Here is a 22,500-nt window from a genome sequence, read left to right as displayed (position 1 = left end):
GAGAGAGAGAGAGAAGAGGGCGAGGGGAGAAGTTCGGAGGTGAGAGATAAACTGTAATAGTCTCCGTAAGTCCATTTCTAGATGCCTGTAAGTCGGCGGTAGTGAGGGAGAGGTGGCCAAGTTACGGCGACATTTCCTGCGCCACTACTAGGGGGAAGAGAGAGAGAGAGAGAGAGAGAGAGAGAGAGAGAGAGAGAGAGAGAGAGAGAGAGAGAGAGAGAGAGAGAGAGAGAGAGGATTTCTGTCGATGTTATATGAGTATACATTTCTTAATTCTCTTCTTTCATGGCAAAAAAAAAAAAAAGAAAAAAGGAAAAGAAAAAAAAAAGGTTCTGCGTGAATAATGAGAGAAAAATAATAAAACGAAGACTATTAATCCCAAAATTCTTCAAAACTCAAAACATGAATAAAAGAACACGGTTATAAAAAAGTAAAAAAAAAAACGAAAACTTGACAAAAAATAAACAAAAAGTCACAATTTAACCTCAAAACACGATAAAGACATGAAAACGAGAGAGAGAGAGAGAGAGAGAGAGAGAGAGAGAGAGAGAGAGAGAGAGAGAGAGAGAGAGAGAGAGAAATGAAGGTAGAGCGAGTAAAGCCGCGGGAAATGGAGGCGTAAAGCGAGTGTAGTGGAGCACCTTCAAGACAGGCCAAGAGGTAACCATCTTGCGCCGCCCAGCCTTGCATGAGCGATCGATACCCACGAGGAGGAGGAAGAGGAAGAGGAGGAGGAGGAGGAGTAAGGAAAGATTGAGTTTTCAGTTTTCTGTTATTCTATCCATCTCTCTCTCTCTCTCTCTCTCTCTCTCTCTCTCTCTGGAAGAACCGTAACATTATTCTATCTCCTTTTTCTCCTCCGTCTCCTCTTCCTCCTCCTCTTCCTCGTCGTCGTTGTCGTCCCCATCTTCCCTCCCTTCCCAACATTGTTCTCACCCGGGGCCTCGCTGCTTAATGGCCTAATCAGGGTAATAGCACACCGCCTTCCCTCGTTCATCACCACCGCTTGTCAGGACGCAGCCACCGCCAACACCACCGCCACCACCACCGCCACCATGACCACCACCACCACCACCACTGAGAGCTATACAAGTGTTAGTATTTTTCAGTTTAGTACGTTTTTTTTTCTTGCTTATTTGTGTTTATTTTTAGTTAGTTCTGAGTTTTTGTTTTGTTTTTGTTTTCTCTATTTACTCATATTTGGTTATGTTTATTCCAGTAAGTGCTAAAAAAAATGGTTTTATTAATTTTTTGGGATAACGGTTGTTTGCGTTTCTCTCTCTCTCTCTCTTTCTCTCTCTCTCTCTCTCTCTCTCTCTCTCTCTCTCTCTCTCTCTCTCTCTCTCTCTCTCTCTCTCTCTCTCTCTCTCTCTCTCTGTTACAGTTACACTCTGCGTCTGTCTTTTTGTCCTACTATTAGTTTCCCTTCCTGCAGGACACCTGAGTGAGCCTTATCGGTGAGCCTTGATGATGGTGATGGGCAAGGTTAAAAAAAAACAAATAAATAAAAATAAATAAAAAAATAGTTATGGCTTCCTTCAGTCACCATTCTGACCTGTACGCAAACAACATAACAAATCTGACTAACCAGAGAGAGAGAGAGAGAGAGAGAGAGAGAGAGAGAGAGAGAGAGAGAGAGAGAGAGAGAGAGAGAGAGAGAGAGAGAATCTTAGACTACTACGACGACGCTAACAGCCAATAAATTCCACCGAGATTACAACTAACAGATAAGACAATTTCAGGCCACAGGAGCCGCCCGGGTTGGGGATGACGGCAGGCTCTGAGTTATAATCCTCGTTGGTGACCAAGAGTTATTGCGCGGCGCAGACGGAAGCGGTGAAGCGCGGCGCAGAGACTGTAGTGCTTCTTTAACCCTCCCCCCACTCCCCCTACCCTCTCTCTCTCTCTCTCTCTAGTCTGAAGTGTCGGCGAGTTATTGCTTGAACGTACGAGTGTTACTTTTAATATTAATTTCTTTCGTCTGGTGTCCATTCTCACACATTTCTTCATCTGCGGTTTCTGAACGTCATGCAAAACAGTGGTGAGGAACTGAATCCTGATGGGCTATTAATGGAGAGTATTCTGAACATTTCACACACAACTTCTCACTACCTGCATGTCTTCGTAATGTTCGTTTTTTCTTTCTTTTTTCTTGGCTTTCTGTGTGTTTTGTTTTGTTCCGTTTTCATCGTGTTCCCGCCTTGATATCTTCCTTAAAGACAATCCTCATTATGTACAGTAATCTCTCTCTCTCTCTCTCTCTCTCTCTCTCTCTCTCTCTCTCTCTCTCTCTCTCTCTCATTACTCGCTGATAACTTCCACGCAGTTATCGGTAACAGAAAACCTGCCTTTGACGGTCTGACTCAATTATTAAGCGTCAGCGTGATAACGCATCGATCATCGGGCGTCCCTCGTGAGGCAGCCCCCGGCCAGGTACCGCCAGCCCCGCCCCGCTTACCCCCCACGTCAGCCTGCCTCAAGGAAACCGACGCAGGAGGCTCAGAGTGAAGGAGTGGGTGTGTGGAGGGAAGGGGGGTGACTTTTCCTCCAACCCTGCCTCAGGTAATGATGATGAATAACGCCTGCCTCACTTCACCTCCTCCTTCTCCTCCTTCTCTGTCTCCTCCTCCTCCTCCTCCTTGTTCTTTCAGTGTCTGTGTTGTTTCTCACCTACACCGTATATGCCGCTCTTCCGTCTTCTTGTCTTCCTCTTCCTCCTATTCAGCGCTCATTCTTCGCTTCCATGTCTTCCTTTTATACCTATTGTCTTCTCCGTCTCCTTTTTGGTGTTTTCTTTAAATTCCTTCGTCTATTTCATGTTCCTCTCATTTTTTTCCTCTTTCTCGTATTCTGTCTTCATTATTCGCTTCTATTTCCCTTCTCTCTCTCTCTCTCTCTGTTACTTCCTTCAGACCTCCTCGTCTACTGCTTATTCCGTTTTCTAACTTCTCTTCACCCTTCGTACTGCATTCTTCTTTCGTTTCTTATTCTTTCCTTTCATCTCCTCCACCTCCTCCTCTTTCACACACTTTCCCTATCCTTTAAGTAGCCTTTCTTCAACCGTTCTTTCCACTGCTCTCTCCCTATCCCTTGCTCTCAACCCACTGCATCATCCTTTGCCTCTTATCTCCTTCCTTATCTAATGCTGTGAATGGTTCTTGCAAAATCTGAGTTCCCCATATCTGAGTACGGTAGAAAAAAATATATTTGTAGTTCTCAGGCTCTGTAGTGTCGATTTTGGGGTGCAGTGAGGTAATTAGTCCTCGCCGCCGCCGCTGCTGCTTCATGAACGCCCGAGTGGAACCTCTGAATTCACAGTCCGCGCGGGTTCCTCCATAATTATTCCTCTCTCGCCTGTAACGTTTTGTATTGCCGCTAAGGGATGGCCGTCTCATAATTATGGTTTCCCTCAGTGCATAACGTATCATTTACAGGCACAAAGTACATGAAAGACGCTCACTACACGAGGGCAGAATGTTGCATAAGGCGCCCCATGACTTAAGGTGTGCACGCCTGCAATACGGACTACGCGTCTTCATTACAAGTGTGGCCAGGGAAACACTTGCACCGCCCTCATCTCTGCAGATGTTCCCCTGCTCACCTGCACCCCCTTATTTTATTTGTTATTTCTTTTACCTGTAGCCCTTTACTTTTTTTTTTCTTCTTGTTCCTGTTCTTTTTTTGCTGTGTTTTGCACGAGGCGTTACACGGCGGGAGTGAAGCGCCGCCAGGACTCTGGAGGGGAGGCGACCAACACGTCCATTTGGCAACAAAAACCCCAAGTATCTTCCCTTTCCTGAATCTTACTAAGCCCTGCACTGCGCTCGCCGGCTGACAGAGCGATGCATCTCCTCCCAATTATGATACATCCTCAGTACGTCTTCGAGCGGTCGTGATATATCCTCAGTGCACTTTAAACCAATCGTGATGCAGCTCCAGTACATCCTGAGCCAATCATGATACATCCTCGCCACAATTCACTGATAGCACATGATGCACTGAACAGCCACACTCCCCATACTTTGCTCTGATTAAGTTGCGGGATAAACCACATCCTCGCTCGCCAAGTAACCGTCACTCGTATCAGCTTCTCCCCGGGTAATCACCAGTTGCATGCTTTTGGGATTGGCAGGGAGGTTTATCCTTTGTTAATCTGAGCCTACCTAATATACATACCACACCTTGTAGCATAGCGGTACTGTTTCCTCGAGCCTCCTGCTAATGCTAATAACTTCAATTGGGTAACACTGGATGATTTTAATAAGCGAAATATAAAACCATACACAGTAATATTCTAAAAATACTCGATGTTTCAGTGATACGTATTGAGATGCTCTTTAAACTTAAGCCAAATCATTTCATTCAGCTTGAGGAGTGAGAGGGAAGGGGTTGAGTAAGGCGACAGTAGGCTGACAGTGCTGTGGTTCGTCTCTCCTTGCCAATCACGAGTCGCCTTAGAGAGGAGCAAAGAAACCAAGACAGCGCAGGCCACGGAGAGAGCGACTGTGATGGACACCTGTGTTCATTTACCTCCCGCCGTGACATGCGCGGCAGTAGACATGACGGGACGTGTGAGGTGACGTCATGTGTTCCGTGGCACGCCGGCAAGCCTTAATCTGCGGGGCGGCCTCACTCTCACACTTACACAGTGACTGACCAGAATGACTGACTGACGTGCCAGCTGCCCGGCGCCTGGTTGGTTCACTAGACTGATGGGGTAGCTACATGACTGACTGACAAGCTTGCTAATCAGGTGATATACTTGACTTAATGAATGATTGACTTAATGAATGAGTAACTGACAGATTCCTTAGCAAGCTGAGTGGACTGACTGCTTAAGTAAATGAATGAATTAGATAACTGAATAACTGTTGACTGACTGACGGAATGACTACACCGGATGACTGCATGAATTACTGGTTGACTGACTGACTTCTTCATTCATGACTCCAAGGCCCTCATTTCTATCTTACCACCACAACAGTCCCAGCACAACGACACCACAAATCTTGCGCCCTAAGGAGAGACTACAAGGGAACCACAGGAGATCCAAGGGGGGAAGAGAGAGAGAGAGAGAGAGACAACCCAGAACCGCGGAACGACTGAAAAAGAACCACAGCGGAAGGACCCCAGCAGAACCAAGCGGAACCAGCACAGTAACCACAGGGGGACGACAAGGGCCATACGGAAACCACGAGGACACCAAGGAAAGAAGACACGAAACAACGAAAGCTCAGAGGAAGATAAGAACCATAGGACACCAAAGACATACCACGATCTACGTACACAGATAAATACACAGAACCAAGCCAAAAAGACCTACGATACACCGAGATTAGAACCACTACCACCATCACTACCACCACAGGAAACCACAGATTACCACACACACGCACCGCAGTCACCGCAACTAGCCACAGCGCATCACCAGCACAGCACAGCACTGACAAAAGCAATGCATCTGAAACAAGTACTGGGGGGAACGTCTCTGCGGTTGAATACTGAACAGAACACCACGGAACCACAGCAACTAACCACAGAAAACAACACAGCACCACACGCTAACAAATGCACCTGAGACAAATACTGCAGGGCTTATGATGGTGAATACTTGGTGCAGGAGGACGAGTGAACAGAGGCGAGCAGGAGAAGTGACACAGGGCGAGGCGGGCAAAGGGTCGCCGGCCATTACTCATCGCGACTCTGGAGGCGTGATTGATAAATTGGTGGCTCCCGTGATTCATTGGACAGTCCCCGGCGATAATGGGTGAGCAGGGCGCCCTCAAGACCCCTCCGCCAGGCCTTGTTAGCAGCCACCGACCACCACCACCACCACCACCACCATTGCTGGCTGCCACTGCTACCATGTTCTCGTGTGTGTGTTGTGTGTGTGTGTGTGTGTGTGTGTGTTCGTTCAAGCGTGTACCTGTCTGATATATCGATTTTTATGGCTATGTTTGTTGTTATTGTTACCGTTGTTGTTGTTGTTGTTGTTGTTGTTGTTGTTGTTGTTGTTGTTGTTGTTGTCGTCGTCGTCGTCGTCGTCTTCCTCCTCCTCCTCCTCCTCCCCCCCTTATCACTCACTACTACTACTATTACTACTATCACCACCACCACCACCACCACTACCACTACTATTACGTACAACTACCACCACTACTACCACTATTATCATTACTAGTAGTACAATTATCGTTAACATCACAGAATCAGTGGAGAGTTCCTGAGCTTAGCATAGAAAGGGCTGGCAGAGTGAAGACACAAGCTACAGTGATCACAAGTTTTATTAGAAGGTTGAGTCTCGAGTTTTGTTCGCATTGAGAGGGAGGAGCAGTGATCGTAAGTAAGTATAATCACTAAGATACATTAGATCTCTGCGGTGAGGGTAAGGGGTCAGCCTGTGAGGTACTGGTGAAGCAACAGGCCTTACATACGTGAGGATCAAAGGTAAGCTTGTAGTCATTAGCCAAGCGGAATAACTTTAATGAAGCACACTCCCTGATTACATAATTATTAACAGTATTATCTGTATGTAAGGCAAGCGTTGTCCTAATCAACTAATTATACGAATGAGTTTTAATTGGATTCAGCTTCATACGTCACTGATTACACTGAACATTAACTTTTGAAATTCCACCTCTTGGAGTGCTGGCAACACACGCTGCATGTGGCTGAGGTGCACGCCGCGAACTGTTTGTTATTAACGCCAGTGATAGTCTTAGATGAAACTCCGGTCTTAAAAGTGAATTAATATCAAGAAAAAAACGAAGGCGCAGAACACAACCTTGAGCAACGCCAAGCATTCCTGAATGAATACCCATGAACTAGAACACTCGTCAGCGACCACCCACCGGCTACTGTTCCTGTTCACATGAGGTTGCCTGCCTGTCGGTGTGCATGAATACTGCGAGAGTTACGACGCTTGTGTGCGAGGATGCTGCTGTCAATAATTACGTGCGTGCGTACACTCGAAACAGTCTTCACTTGGCGAACCTTTTATATTTTGCAATCAATGATGACTAACGTGCCGTGTAGGAAGTCTGTGGTCGGTACTAAGTGCCTCTAATATACACAAGTACACACCGAGAGAGCATTGGCTTTATTTACGCTGATCAAAACGAACGCATTCTGCAGGCCAGTGATGAACCCGCTTAATAAGGTTCCCGCCACACAGGGCGAGGCGGGCAGGTTCGGCGTCTTTGGAGCCTCAAACACCATAATTAGTCTCGGTGTTTGGCAACAGTTGGTGTGCGTGTCGGAGTGCAGTGGTTGCGGTTATCAACATACTTACATGTGTGCCTCGTAAACTCTAATTACTTACACACAAAGACACACACGGCTGTAGTACTACGTCTTTAACCAGTAAAAGTGCACACACACGCACACACAGCCGGCTAATACAACTCTAAGGACAAGGATAATATTTACTAACTCACCATGATACCGGAAAAAAAAAAAAAGAGAGAAACGGTGAGCCAAGAAACGGTCACTGCTCGGGGACTATCAGGCAGCACAATGGACGCACTCGGCAGGCAATACAATTAAAAGGGATATGAGGATAATTTTATAGTAACTTAACATCTGAGGCTGAAGAACTGAGAATCGTGAACCTAACCCCGTCAACTTCACCGGCTGGGCTTCGTCAGGCGGCTCATCAGGATACATATATGATACAGGATACATATATAATACCCAGCCTTTGCTTATACTACCCTGTCTTTTCTGATTACACAAGTCATATTATCACAGCCTCGTGACAGTCATCAGGTCTCCCGCTGCTTCTTTCTTTGGTAGCTGTAACTGTTGCTGAAAATTCCCCTTATGTTACCATGGAGCTAGTAAGACCCGTATTCTGATGTGCTTTCCTCTCTCACCACGACTATTTTCAATGGCCACAGAGACGATTAGCCGGGCTCTCACGTGTGTTTCTCCTCTTCATAATGCACAAGTATCGTTAATTTATATCTAGAACCTTAAATACGGGCTTAAAAACTCGTGTAACTTTAGAAAAACAGTGGAGATGTGGCGCAGAAGTGTTTCAGAATATGGTTGTAGGACTGACCATACAATAGGTAGTGACGTATCTGATCTTTCTGTACGCCACGCGGAGAGACGAAGACCTGTGGGAGTGTATCAAGCCGCCCACACATTGGAGAGCGCAGTGTTTTAGCTCCACTTACTGCACACTCCTCACCGTGCACTCGCCAACAGCTCCCCGGCCACCCAGGGCTAACACGGGGTAAGGAGGGACGCTGTAACTTTGAAACTCTTTAAAAACTCTCTTAGAATGTTGTCTTGTCTTCCTCAGCATCTTGAATGGAGATAATAGGAGTGTACAGAGAGAGAGAGAGAGAGAGAGAGAGAGAGAGAGAGAGAGAGAGAGAGAGAGAGAGAGAGAGAGAGAGAGAGAGAGAGAGAGAGAGAGAGAGAGAGAGAGAGAGAGAGTCTTTTCGAGTGTCATCTTGAGGTCTGGTAAAAGTTGAATCCTCCTCTTCCTCCTCCTCCTCCTCCTCCTCCTCGTCCTTCTTCTCTTCCTTATCCTTCTGCTCCTCCTCTTCTTCTTTTTCCTCTTCTATTCCCTCTCCGTCTTCACCCCTCGCCCTCTTTTTCCTCCTTCTTGCATTCCTTGTCTTACATTGTCCATCATTATCTTTGCTTGTCTTCCTCTTCCTCTCTTTTATTCTCGTTGTTTTTCTGAGATATTTTCCTTCTATTTCCTTTTATTTATTTTATGCATGTGATTTTTTTTTCTATTTACATGTTTGTTATTCTTAATTGTTGTTGTTTTTCTCTTCATTTTCTCTTCCTCTTTCACCTCTTTTCTTCTAAATCTTCTCCTCTCTTTCTTTTTTTTTTTCTTTTCGATCTCCTTTGACTTTTCCACTCTTTTTTTTCTCTTCTCCCTCCTCCTCCTCCTAATTCTTCCTCTTCTTCCTCTCTTCTTTTCCTGTTCCTCTTCCTTTCTCTTCATCCTGCTACTTCTTCTCCTTATCGTCGTCATCTTTTTTTCTCTTCCTCCTCCTCCTTTTTCTCTTCTTCCTCCTCCTATTCTTCTTTCTTACTCTTTCTCCTGCTCCTCTTTCTATTCCTTATTTCCTCGACTTCTTCCTTTCTCTCTAATGTCTTCTTCTCTTCCTCCTATTTCTCTCCTCTTCCTTTATTATTCCTCCTGCTACTCGTTCTTCTTCTCTTCCTCCTCCTCTTGTTCTTATTCCTTCTGTTTATCTTCCCTTAATCTTCCTCCTGCTATTTGTTCTTGTTCTTGTTCTTCTTTTCCTTCCTCTCATTGTTCTTGTTCTTATTCTTGTTCTCACGTGTAAACCTGGTCGCTTCTTGCAGCTTCCCTTATTTTTTATGTTCTTATGTTCCTCTCCCCTCTCCTATTCCTCTCCCTTACTTCTCTTCCTACTCCTGTTTCTCCCCGCCTTGTTCCCGAGTCGTCTCCAGGCTTCGGACAACAGACGCCCTTCTCCCCATCAATATTCTCGAGCTACCGTTGATCTCGACGTGCCAAGCCCACTCGCGCCGGACCACCCCGACTCTCGCGGCCCTATTCACCACCGCCCTTTCTCCCCTCCCCTCCTCTCCTTCCTCTGCTCCCTCCCTTTCCATTCCCTTCCCTTCCTCCCGTTCATTTCCCTCCAACAAAGGAGAAAAGCCACAAACCCTCAACTATCACCATGCCTCTTGTGCTCCAAACTTCCTCTCTCCTCCTCCCCTCCTCCTCTCTTCTCTCTCTCCTCTCGACCCCCTGTACCCTTACCTCCTGACTCCTCCTACCTCTTCTCTTCCGTTTCTCCTCTATATCCCTACTCTCTCTCTCTCTCTCTCTCTCTCTCTCTCTCTCTCTCTCTCTCTCTCTCTTTCTCTCTCTCTCTCTTTCTCTCTCTCTCTCTCTCTCACTCAAGGCGCCCCCAAGTCCCTACATCGCCCCTTTCACTTCCTCTTTTCTCCCAAACCAGAAATCTTTGCACGTGGAGGTTTTTGAACACTATTAAGTAAGTCTCTCTCTCTCTCTCTCTCTCTCTCTCTCTCTCTCTCTCTCTCTCTCTCTCTCTCTCTCTCTCTCTCTCTCTCTCTCTCTATCTATCTTTTTTTTTTCTTTTTCAAACGCATCTTTATTACGAGGGCATCTGGGTAAGGCTTTGTGTGGCCATGAATTCCTCTTGTCCACGGTCTCTGCCCACACACACACACACACACACACACACACACGCACACACACCATCGCCGCAGCCACAACCACCACCATCGCCACCACCATTTTTTTTTTTCTTTTCTCATCTCCCCCTCCTTCCTTTCAACGTAAAATGGAGTATAGAGTGATTGTTATTCTCTCTCTCTCTCTCTCTCTCTCTCTCTCTCTCTCTCTCTCTCTCTCTCTCTCTCTCTCTCTTAAAGATCACTGAAGACTAGACACTAAGCTAATCAATATAACTTAATTTATTGCTTACTTTAACTGGGTTGTTATTAGCTTTGTATTTCTAACCTAACCTAACCTTTTCTTTTTTTTTATTAATATTCTTCTCTATTTTTCATGTGGGATTTCTTTTTTTTTTTTCACTCGTCTTCGTATTTCCTACTTACTGTGTTTTATTGTTCTCGCCTTATTCCAGTTTTTCCTCCTTCTCCTCGTCTTATTACAGCTCTTCTTCTTCCTCCTTTTCTCCCTCTTCTCCTTCCTTCTCCTCACTTCATTCATTTACTCAACAATCTTCCATCTTGTACTAACTCAAATGTTTCTCCCCTACTTCACTTACTTCCTCCCTTCTTTTCTTTCCTCTCTCTTCCACCCTCCACTTTTCAAAACATCCCTTCCTTTGCCTCCCTCACTTCCTTCCCATCATACACACACACACACACACACACACTCTTCTTCCTTTAAACGTTCCTCCACCAGCTTTCTCCCTTCCTTATCCCTCTTCCACTCTACCTCTCTCTCTCTCTCTCTTAGCCCCTACGAGAGTGTCAGCGTGTTATCTCCTCAAGGGCGGCCTCGACACCTCTCCTCCTCCTCCTCCTCCTCCTGTCCTCCTTTAAGCACTATACAACTCTCTCTCTCTCTCTCTCTCTCTCTCTCTCTCTCTCTCTCTCTCTCTCTCTCTCTCTGCTTTACATTCCCCAACAAGAGAACAGAAGCGTACCAGCAACAACACTGCCGGAACAAACACTGCTGCTGCTGGCGGGAAAGGAAGACTAACTTGAGCATTTCCAAGAGGAGTTTTCGTTCCAATGTGAAGCCTCTCCCTGTCCCCCCCCCCTCCCACTCACTCTCCCTCTCCCTCTCTCCTTCTCTCTCACTCTTGATGGTTGGTTGGTTTCCTTGGAGACGAGAACAAGACCAAGTTGAGAGCGGTTTCGTTCGTTCGGTGTTGGATGGAAGACAGACAAGCAGAGCAAGGCAAGGATGGGAGTGGATGGATTGAAGAAAGGCGAAGCTGTTGAGTAAAGGGACAGACTGAAGGAGGAGCAGAGAAAGCGACGCTGTTTTTTTTTTTTTTTTTTTATGCGGGCGTTAGAGATGCATGTGTTTTTGTATGGTGGTAAGTTCCCCCTCCTCCCCCACTCTCTCTCTCTCTCTCTCTCTCTCTCTCTTTCTCAGCGATACTGGAGGGAAAAACAGATCTATACATGCTACCTCTATACGTATATGCTCCGTATGTATCTAGTATGTATGCAAGTATTTCTTTTTATATAAGTATAATTTCATGTGGTAGGTATGGTATGTATGGATATGAATGTTTTGTGTCCATACAGTATAAATGTGTTAGCTAGGAATACTTTAGTGTGTGTGTGTGTGTGTGTGTGTGTGTGTGTGTGTGTGTGTGTGTGTGTGTGTGTGTGTGTGTGTGATTATAATGTTGTTTATACATCTATTATCTCAGACGTCAATAGTTCACTGACAGCTCTCTCTCTCTCTCTCTCTCTCTCTCTCTCCTCTCTCTCTCTCTCTCTCTCTCTCTCTCTCTCTCTCTCTCTCTCTCTCTCTCTCTCTCTCCTTCTCTGATTATACAAGGAGTTAAGTCAATTTTCATAACTTCATAACTTCCTTAGGTGGTGTATGCACTTATTTCTTCTTGTGCGTGTTTGTTACTCTTTATTGTCACCCTTATGTCCTCTCTCTCTCTCTCTCTCTCTCTCTCTCTCTCTCTCTCTCTCTCTCTCTCTCTGCGCTCCCTTGTTATCTCCAGTGCAGCTTTGCTCTCCACCCTTCATCCGCTTCCTAATACTCCGCCACATTCCTCCCTCACTTTACCAGCCTCCTGACACCACACCACTTCTCTCCCCTTGACATCCCTGCCCCTCCTCTTCTCCTCCTCCTCCTCCTCTCCTCCCCTTCTCCTAAGTCCTTACGACTCTATCATCTTTTGCATGTCTGTGTATACAATCTGGCTCACTGCCTCGCCCCCTTCTCTATCCCTCTCCTCTTTATCTGCCTCTCGTCCTCCCCTCCTACTCGCGTCCTCCTCCTCCTCTCTCCCCCCCGCTGCCTCTTAGACAGTCCTCTCACAGTGCTATCGGCCCCGCGGCTCCGGCCATCCATCAGGGCGTACAAGGGAGGTCACTGATGAAGTAATATGTATGCAATTGGCAATAAATCCAGCGAGTGTTTGCGATAATATATGAAAGGAAGGGGCGACGCTAAAACGCTATAAGATGATGTGGCCCTCGTAATCTCAGCGTCGTCGGGAGAGGTACAGATGCTACCAGATAGGCAGGGTGGCTCTCCCTTCTCCCTCCCTCCCTCGCGCCTTTGAAATATTATTTGCTCATTGTGTGCAGCCAGAGAATATTATTGAAGGCCGCCTCCACAGCTATCGTTCGCCTCGCCGCCCTGCCATGCTCACGCCACCACGCTGCAGGGCCCAGGGGTGGCGGGTCAGGGGCACCTCAGGGCACGCGGGGTTTGGGTGTTTGGTGAGGACTCTCAGTAAGTTCACCAGAAATACGTGAAGAGTCCCAGTCACTTTGCCGCACAGTCTTTGTGAGTCCCGAGGAGCCATTGGGAGTGGAACGGGACGAAACATTGTGAGCGCGGCCCATTATGATTGTGTCAACCCCCCATAACAAGAGGAGATTGCCTCGTCAGTCTCGGCCGCTGATTGGTGGAGGTTCTGGGTGACGCCCCTGGGCGGAGCCAACCACAAGATTAAGCTGGTGACCGCAAGAAGGTTTTGCCGCCCGTCAGGGGAAATGGAAGTGGCGGGCCGCGGCGCCCCTCCCGACCACCTACGACGCCGGCTTCTTCACCTGACACGGAGCGAGTAATTTTACAGCCGAGTCATTGTTCACTTCAGATCTGGCGATGTTCTGAACCCACTGGTCGCCCCTGAACACGCCCGCTCCGCCTCTCACTGCTCCCTCCCGGCGGTGGCCACACAAAACGGAGGAGTCGGGAGTAAATGTACTGATTAAACAACTCATTCCTGCAACTATGATTAGAAGTTATCAGAGGGATGCGACAAGACGGGGCCACCAGAGCGGGACGGAGCCGCGGGGGATGAGCCGCGCGCAAGAACAAGATTACGTTGTCCCGCCGACTAAACCAACACGGTGGTGGCGGCGGTGTTCAGCGCCCGCGGCGACGAACCAAGGGAGGGAGGTGGAAAAATACCTCACCAAATTATGCTGCCACGGCACAGAGTGAGGCAGAGCCGACGGTCACGAGTGGGCAGGGGAAGGGGTCGCGGAGCCATTAATGAGGGGATGATGGAGGAGGACGATTCCTGAGGGCTGAGTCAACTTCATCAGGTGCTGTGGCGGGCGGTCCCTCTGCCGCCTGCCGGGCGTGGGAGGCGGGCGGGCTACGGACAAAAAAGAAACGTCCCTGGGCTCTGCATGGCTTCACGGCGCACAGATCCTGAGGGCGATGTGGTGCTGAATCGGGGAGGAGACGCTCGGATTGAATTAGCAGCAGGGATTAAAAAAATAAAAGAGGGTACGGCCCGGTCCCCCTCTGTGCTTCCCTCTGCCTCCCTCTGCTCCTGCGCTCCCCCACCTCCCCCCGCCCTTGCTCGAGTCTGCTAATCGTTAGAACATAAAAAGTCAAGTAAATAAGTGGAGGTGTTGCGCCCCTGACCCCGCCTCCCGCCGGCCCGACTCCGTTTCCCCCGCCGCGCTGTCACTCAGGCTTCACGCCCCCTCGCCCTCCCTCCCGCCCGCCCTGCCTCACCTCGCCGCTCGCCTCAAATACCCGAGCTCCTCCAGCCCCAGTCGGGAGGTACAAACATTTCTTAACTTGTGTTCCTGATTCCATGCCGGAGGCTGTGCTCGCCGGAGACGCTGGAGCGGCGCGAGGTAGGCGGGTCGCGGCGACGCCTCCGAGGACACAAGAGGCCGTTGGGGACCGTCGGCAACTCGTCGACTCCCTCCCCCAACTGTCATGGCGGCGCTCACAGCTTCATCAACTGAGTTCTCTCTCGCGCGCGATTTCCTTAAGCAAGAAGCCCTTTTGTAACCCAGTGGCCGGGGCCCTCCTTGGTACTGGCGTGTGGCGGCGTGGCCTCGCCCGAGTGTCGCTGTGAGGATCGAGGCGGTGCAGGAGGTGGGGAGCGACGCCCGAGCGTGGCGGACGGAGGCTCTGCTCCTACAATTACTGGGCGGGAATCGGAGCGGCGGTGGCGGCGGTGGCGGCGGCGGCGGCGGTGGAGTAGTGGCAGGCGGCGGTGGGAGGCTTGTGGCCGCGTGTGGCTGTGCAGATGTTGGTGCTTAATGGAGGTTATTGCAGTGGATGTGATTATGAGAGTGTGTTGTCAGCGAGCTCGTCCACATCACTGTACGTAGCAGGAGTCCCCGCTCCGCCCCCAACCACCACCACCACCAGCACCACCACCACCACCACTACCACCACCACCAGAGGACGAGGCGGCGGCGCCCCAGGATACAAGGTAACTTGCTGCTGCTGGCTAACCGAAATTAGCCACGAAACACCCGCGGCCAGCGTTTAGGACGGCCGAATCCCGCCAGCCGAGGAGAGTGGCGGTGGAGAAACGTATGACATGTTGCTAAGTTGAGGATATTGTTAAGCGTGTGGTGGAGGCTGGCTGGATGGCGGCCTGGCAGCAGGAAGGCTGGCGGCGGCAACGGGGAATTTGTTGCAGTGCCCTCAGCTGCTGCAGGAGACGGGCGGGTGGTGGGCGTCGCATTCGGGTCAGTTTCGGTGAGTTAGCTCCTCACTCTATAGCAATGCACACACGCTCACTCGTTCCCTCTTCCACTCACTTTCACTCACTCATTCATTCATTCGCTTTTACCTACCCGACATTAACTAGACACTGAACCAGACACGTACAACCACCTGCCCGTACACACACACACACACACACACACACACACGTTTCCGTTTTGACAGACATAATGGTTATTACGTACACAAGGCATTACCGCACGTGTACGCTCATGAACCCCACCTGCGTACAGTATGACAAACACACACACACACACACACACACACAAAGAGGAAAGAGCGGACTGGCCTGCATGGTTTAAACAGAGTCAACCAACCACAAAGGGGAAGGAGGGTCGTGGTAGTGGTGGTGGTGGTTATGGTGGGTGAGGAAGGAAACGAGAGAAGGAAAGTGAAAATTGGATGATGGACGGAGAAAGAAAACAGAGACGGAAGAAAGAAAGATAGGTAGAGAACGATGGGAGAAAGGGAGAGGGTATAGGAAAGAGAACAAGAAAGAGATAAAAGGGGAGAAGGGATATATAGGATGATGAATGGAGGCAGGAAGGAAAAAAAATATGAAAAATAAAGAAAGGACACGAATGGATAAAAGCAGGGAAGACAATAGGTGAGAGAGAGGGAAGAAAACGAAGGAAGTAAGGAAGATAGACTTAAACAACATAAAAAAAATATATATATATACGACAAAAAACAATAAAAGAACAACAAAACAAGAACACTAGATTATAAAATACATCAATTACAGGAAGAATGGAGAAAAAACACAGGAAGAGATTTTTTTCTTTGATAATTAAAGACGAAAAAAATAAAAGGTTCAGGAAGGAGGGGGAAAAAAAGAAAGGAAAAAAAAAACAGACTTAATGATCCAACTTGTATTTCTGAGTGTCTGTGTTGATAAAATGAACCTAGAGGAACACGTGTCTGTCTGTTATCCCAAAGACTCCTCATTAATTATCCCGCTGACGGCGTGTGAGGTGTTCCACTCTCTCTCTCTCTCTCTCTCTCTCTCTCTCTCTCTCTCTCTCTCTCTCTCTCTCTCTCTCTCTCTATATATATATAAACGCATCTTCTAAGCTTCACACCATCCTGCCAAGAGAGAGAGAGAGAGAGAGAGAGAGAGAGAGAGAGAGAGAGAGAGAGAGAGAGAGAGAGAGAGAGAGAGAGAGAGAGAGAGAGAGAGAGAGAGAGAGAGAGAGAGAGAGAGAGAGAGAGAGAGAATGCGATATTCTTTGCTACACGAATAATGCATTAATAATAAAAGCTTCCTATAAGACGCAACGTGCAACAGTCAACATTCACTTCTCCTTGCGAACACTTTTCCCGTAAATCATCAAAGGAAAAAAATAAATAAATAAACTGCTCCACTCTCACACACACACACACACACACACACACACACACACACACACACACACACACACACACGTCTCATAATCCAAGTTCGTGATAGGTAGCCGCTACTTTTTTTTCCTCTCTTCTCGTTCAGATAGAAAGAGGAAGCATCATCTAAATCTCTTTCTCCTTCTCTCTTTCTTTCTCTCTGTAAATAAAAGAGGAGACCAATAATTGTGAACGCCCTGCATGATTAAGAGAGGCAACTTCTTATTATGACTTTTGACTCACGAATAATTTATAAAAATGGCACGAAAAAAAATAAAGATGAGTAAGAAAAGAATCATTCGTTGAAGGTTTAAAGATCATCAAGTTGTTTGTTTATGAAAATATGTAAAATGTGGCTACTCATTTGTTGACGGGAAAAAAAGAAAAGGAAAAACTGAACTCTTGCCAGGAAAACCGATTACGAACGCTGTTTTTTCTGCGTGTGTGTGTGTGTGTGTGTGTGTGTGTGTGTGTGTGTGTGTGTGTGTGTGTGTGTGTGTGTGTGTGTGTCCCGTCGCTGCCCTGAGGAGTCGCCGCCAGGATGCTCCTCGGGGCATCACGGAAGCGCCGCACCCCGCCGTGGTGTCCTGCCGCGCCACTCGATATATTACACATATGAGCTCATTCCTTCACACGTCTATAATTTGCCTTGAGTGGGGCGAGGCTGGGCTGGGTGGGACGGCGCAGGGCGGGGTGTGTTGCTGCGGGCGGGGAGAGAACGCATGGACAAGTCACTCACCCACAGGACGGACTAATTAATGGGTTTCAGTAAATAAATGAGTGAGGGAGGCGGCGCGGTGAGGAAGTGCGGCGCCGAATCCGTGTTCGTCCCCGCGAGGTGATGGCGCTGCGGCGAGTGATGGAGGAAGGGAAGGAGGGCGGGAATAATAAGAGGATTAATAAATAATCTTATTAACGACCCGGTTACATGTCCCCGCCGGAACGAATGGGCTGCACACTCGATTTTCACACTGACTTACGACTTATTAAAGGAAATGTGAGGTTATTATTAATTACTACAGTCGATACGGAACGTCCTCCATGTTGAACGCGCACAAAACCAGATGAATAAATAGATAAACAAATTAATAAGTGAAACAGGCAAGTGAATAGATAAATACACTAATACTTAAAGCGAGGTGCATGCAAGTTAGTTCACGCGGGTCGCTGTGCATGCCTCGCTGCTGTACAGACGTAGCCACGCAGGGCGACGCGAGGTGTGAGCCAGCAAAGGTTACAACTTACCGGAACCTGACGCATAATTTTTTTCCCCATCGCGCGTGATTACAAGGCGTCCGGAGCGGGAACTTTCATTATTCCGTTCGCTGAGTGGCCTCCATTTTGCGGTCTGTCGAGTGGCTACCTACGTTACGGGGGATGATTTTTACAATGGCTCGTGCAAACATCGTGACGGAAGCGACGTCTAATCATATCAAGGGACTGTTTGCATTTCCAGCGCGTATCATTGCGAAGGTGGGTTTGTTTATCTTTGCAATGGTTAGTCAATGCGTGCAGTGCTTTGAGTGACTGCGATTTGTAAGTGTGTGTGTGTGTGTGTGTGTGTGTGTGTGTGTGCTTGGAGGGATGAGGGCTCTAGAGGACACGGGGACGCAGGGACGCGGCGTGTAGGGTGACGAATTAAGAGGCCAAGGAGTGATGCTGGGGAGGGAGGAATTACACAGGGTGTTTTACTGAAAGGGTGTCTTTGTTGTTTTGTTGTTGTTGTTGTTGTTGTTGTTGTTGTTGTTGTTGTTGTTGACGATATTTTTCTCTCTTCTTTTTTCTTCTTCTTTGTCACTTATTATTATTATTATTATTATTATTATTATTATTATTATTATTATTACTTCTACTACTACTACTACTACTACTACTACTACTACTACTATTATTATTATCATTATTATTACTATTATTATTATTACTATTACCATCACCATCATCATTAATATCACAGTTGTTGTTGCTGCTGTTATCAATACCTTTATTATTATTATTATTACTATTACTACAACTCAAGTCAATCTGTAATGTTTATATCACACCGTGCAAGCCAAATAACTATAACTCCTTGTGCTTTTAATATTTAATACACAACGATAGTATTGACAAGCGAATACGCAGTGAAAATTCTTCGCTTCCTCACACTATACACATACGCAGACACACACACAGTATACATTTAAGCAAGGAACACGACGCTCTCTGCCAACCTTCCCAAACACACGGCAAGGTACTGAGACAGTCACCCCCAACTCGAGGTATTTCCGCCAGAGAACACAGGGTAGGTACAGATGCCGCTGGAATGTTTCAAGCGGCCAACCAATCGATAACTTTACCTATACAAATAAATGCCATATTCTTCCATGCCTCTCCGACTCTTCTGCCGTGGTTGTTATTGGGCGGAAGAAGCAGCGGTACTGATAATGGTGATGGTGATGGTGATGGTGGTGGTGATGGTGGTGTGAACTCTCGCTAGGCCTCGCTTGTCGATAGCAGTTGTGGTAAATCAGCTTAGTAATGTGATAACGATAACGGCGGTGGTCAGATTAATACAGGGAATAGCTGTATTAGTAGTTGTGTTGTTAGGTGCTGTGTTGTTATTGTAGTTGTGGTAGTGGTTGTTGTAGTTGTTGCAGATTTATTGCGGAAAGTATTGTCATTAGTTGTTGTAGGAATGGTGGTTGTTATTGTAGTAGTAGTAGTAGTAGTAGTGGTAGTAGTAGTAGTAGTAGTAGTAACAGTAGTTGTAGTAGCAGTAGGTTAGGTGAGGATAGCTTAGATTAGGTTTTGTTAGGTTATGTTAGTAGAAGTAGTAATAATAATGTAGCAGTTGTATATTAATAATGCAATTGAAATACGAAGGTAGTGCGTAAGGTTGAACGCGCGCACACACACACACACACACACACACACACACACACACACACACACACACACACACACACACACACACACATAAGCAATTCCCTTCACGCGGTCGACTTCGTGTGGTCATCCCGACGACACTGAGGCGGGGAATGTTTAATGTGTGTGTGTGTGTGTGTGTGTGTGAGAGAGAGAGAGAGAGAGAGAGAGAGAGAGAGAGAGAGAGAGAGAGAGAGAGAGAGAGAGAGAGAGAGAGAGAGAGAGAGAGAGAGAGAGAGAGAGAGCTTAGGGAGAAGAGAAATATATAATGTCATACTTCAGTATACACAAAGACTCACACACACACACACACACACACACACACACACACACACACACACACACACACACACACACACAGGTTATGTCACCAAGAAAAAATCAGTACCACAAATTTCTCTCTCTCTCTCTCTCTCTCTCTCTCTCTCTCTCTCTCTCTCTCTCTCTCTCTCTCTCTCTCTCTCTCTCTCTCTCTCTCTGTCTTGCAGCTAAAGTTAACCGCAAATTTAGTCTTATTTTTTTTTTCCTCGGATTAAACGCATCTATCTATGCATCAGCACGTGTTCAATTTAGTTCAATTTACTAGACTCCCTCCGTGCACAAGACCTAAATAATACATGCACACACACACACACACACACACACACACACACACACACACATCATGCAATATTCCCCAAGCCTCCAACCATTTAAGAGTGTGCGCATCTGAATCGTCTCTTTACTACCAATATCATTACTTCTACCATCCAAAACCCTTACCATTAACCCGCTAACTATAATTATATACTGATCTAGTTGCTAACGTCATTTCTTTCCTGCTATGTATCACTGCCAAGGTGCTCCGACCCTTATCATTAATTATCAGGAAACATTAACGTCTATTGCACTTCGTCAGGTATTCTTGGTAGTGGTAGTGGTGGTGGTGGTGGTGGAAGGAGGAAATGTACTAGAGAGGGGGGAGTGAGAGGACAGAGAGGGGAAGATGTGAGGGGAAGGTATAGAGGAAAGGCCAGAGGGTGGGAAGCTACGTGAAAGGACTGTGTAACGAGAGAGAGAGAGAGAGAGAGAGAGAGAGAGAGAGAGAGAGAGAGAGAGAGAGAGAGAGAGAGAGAGAGAGAGAGAGAGAGAGAGAGAGAGAGAGAGAGAGAGAGAGAGAGAGAGAGAGAGACAGGGAAAGTGTGAAAGTAGGACGAGGAGAAGGGAAAAAAAGAATAGAGGAAAAGATGAAGCGGAAAGGTAAGACAATAACAATAAATATGAAGAAGTGGAGAAAATTAGCGAAGGAACAGGAAATAGAGAAGAAGGAGGAGGAGATGAAGAGGAAATTCCCATAGGTTAGAATTAATTATCAAACAGTCACGGAAGAATGTTAGAGAAAAAAAAAAGAAAAAAAGAAGAGGAAAAAAGAAACAAGAGAAACAGGATAAGACAGCAAAAAAAGACAAAGAAAAACCGAATGAGAAGGACACAGGAGGATATAAGAAGAAAAGTAAGAGAGCGAGGAGAAGAAAGAGTAGATGGGAACAAAAAAAAGAAAAAAGAAAAGGAAAAGGGAGTAGATGAAAAGAAGGAAAGAAAAAGAAGAAGAGGAACAGAAACGGTCGAGGAAAGAGATGACATAAGAAAGAGGGAGGAGAAGGAAGAGGAGGAAGAGGAGATGGCAGAAAATGAGAAAATGAAATGGATATGAAGAGAAAGAAGAGAAAGGAATAGAAGAGGGAGCAAAAGTAGAGGAGTAGTAAGGATAGTAAGAGGAGGAGGAGGAGGAGGAGGAGGAGGAGGAGGAGGAGGAGGAGGAGGAGGAGGAGGAGGAGGAGGAGGAGGAGAAGGAGGTGGGCGGTAATCCTCCATTTGGCTCGCGACGGGCCTAACCTTAGCGGGGGTATTACTGGGGAGGGCGTGGGATTCCCTACCGTGGCTCAGGTGAGAGAGAGAGAGAGAGAGAGAGAGAGAGAGAGAGAGAGAGAGAGAGAGAGAGAGAGAGAGAGAGAGAGAGAGAGAGAGAACAAAATTTTCGACTGTGAGAGCTTTTTGTGCTTTAGAATTTTGTAATATATTAATGGTTGTTCTCTCTCTCTCTCTCTCTCTCTCTCTCTCTCTCTCTCTCTCTCTCTCTCTCTCTCTCTGTTTCAATGTCCTCAGACAAAATTCGTACACAGAGAAAGAGAGAAACAGAGAGAAAGAAAGACACATACACACAACAGGGAAAGACAGAGAGAGACAGAGAGAAGAGGGAGGGAAAAGAGGGACAGAGGGAAAGAGGAGAGGGAGGGAAAAAGAGAAGGAGGGAGGGAAGCTCAACCCTCCATCAATCTGGGTCCCTCACTCCGGCGCGCGAGGGGAAACAAGGGGTCGGGAAGGTAGCGGTGCAAAATCCTTCACAAATCTGACGCTGAGGGTGGAGGGGGCGAGAGGGGAAGAGTCGGAGAGAGAGAGAGAGAGAGAGAGAGAGAGAGAGAGAGAGAGAGAGAGAGAGAGAGAGAGAGAGAGAGAGAGAGAGAGAGAGAGAGAGAGAGAGAGAGAGAGAGAGAGAGAGAGAGAGAGAGAGAGAGAGAGAGAGAGAGAGAGAGAGAGAGAGAGAGAGAGAGAGAGAGTTATTGTTTCTTTATAAATAGAAAAAAAAAGATAAAATAAAACTTAACATAAGCAAAAGAATAATAAAGAAATAACAACACAGAAGACAAACACAAAGAATAACGTAACAAAACTAAAGGATAAAAAGTATAAGAGAAAAAAATAACCAAGAATAACAAATAAAATCACGAAAAACACACATTTTACATGAGCATGATACACACTTATGTGCGTACGTCCGTGCGTGCGTACGTGTGTGTGTGTGTGTGTGTGTGTGTGTGTGTGTGTGTGTGTGTGTGTGTGTGTGTGTGTGTGTGTGTGTGGTATGGGGTGAGGGGGGTGATCAAAGAGGGGGTCGTGGCTCCCTCCCGCCTCCGTAATCCCCCAATTAGTGGCGCCGCGGCTCTCCTCGCTCCAAGATTATGTTAATGAAGTGGGGGGCTCGCCGC

The 22,500-nt window shown here is 47.0% G+C and overlaps 2 protein-coding genes across 11 annotated transcripts in view; one reads left to right on the top strand and one right to left on the bottom strand.

The window, feature by feature from the left end:
* The window catches only part of LOC135111169 (sucrase-isomaltase, intestinal-like), a 195,758-nt gene that overhangs the window by 46,115 nt on the left and 127,143 nt on the right, over positions 1-22,500 (bottom strand). The gene's annotated exons all lie outside the window — the stretch shown is intronic.
* Positions 12,738-22,500, top strand: part of LOC135111165 (T-box transcription factor TBX20-like) — a 160,030-nt gene continuing 150,267 nt past the window's right edge. Inside the window, exon 1 of one of the 7 annotated variants that reach the window (XM_064024209.1) lies at positions 12,738-14,888. The gene's annotated coding sequence lies outside the window, so the exon portion shown is untranslated. The remainder of the gene's footprint in view (positions 14,889-22,500) is intronic. The other 6 variants (XM_064024207.1, XM_064024204.1, XM_064024203.1 and 3 more) reach the window with 6 other exon arrangements.

The sequence above is a fragment of the Scylla paramamosain genome, chromosome 21, assembly GCF_035594125.1.
Source record: "Scylla paramamosain isolate STU-SP2022 chromosome 21, ASM3559412v1, whole genome shotgun sequence".
NCBI lineage: Eukaryota > Metazoa > Arthropoda > Malacostraca > Decapoda > Portunidae > Scylla > Scylla paramamosain.
Note: the sequence above shows the minus strand (reverse complement) of the source record. Positions and strands in the feature narration are given on the sequence as shown.